The sequence below is a fragment of the Fonticula alba genome (genome assembly GCF_000388065.1).
Source record: "Fonticula alba strain ATCC 38817 unplaced genomic scaffold supercont2.2, whole genome shotgun sequence".
Lineage (NCBI taxonomy): Eukaryota > Rotosphaerida > Fonticulaceae > Fonticula > Fonticula alba.
The window spans coordinates 2656417-2656743 of record NW_009242972.1 but is presented as its reverse complement, the minus strand read 5'-3'; positions in this window follow the sequence as shown (position 1 = coordinate 2656743).

Below are 327 nucleotides of genomic sequence, written 5' to 3'. Positions count from 1 at the left end.
CCCCCCCCCCCGCCCCGCCCCGCGGCCACACTCCGAGGTGCGCCGGATCACCGCGGTCAGAGGAGATGCTCTCCCCCTCTCCGTGCCACCCCGGCCGGCGCACGAGGGATTTGGTGGCATTGGGCGGGCTGTTTGCCCCGGAACCGGGGAAAGTGCGCGCGCAAAGTGCTGGTGTTGGTGCCCGCCGCCGGACCGGGGGGGGGGGGGGGCTGCTCTTCCATTCCAGCACCCGGCTCCTCCCGTGTCCCGGTCCCCCGCGGCCAGGCCGCCCGAAGCGCATAAGGATGGCGCGGTGGCCGGGCCTGGCTCGGCAGGCCAGCCGGGCCA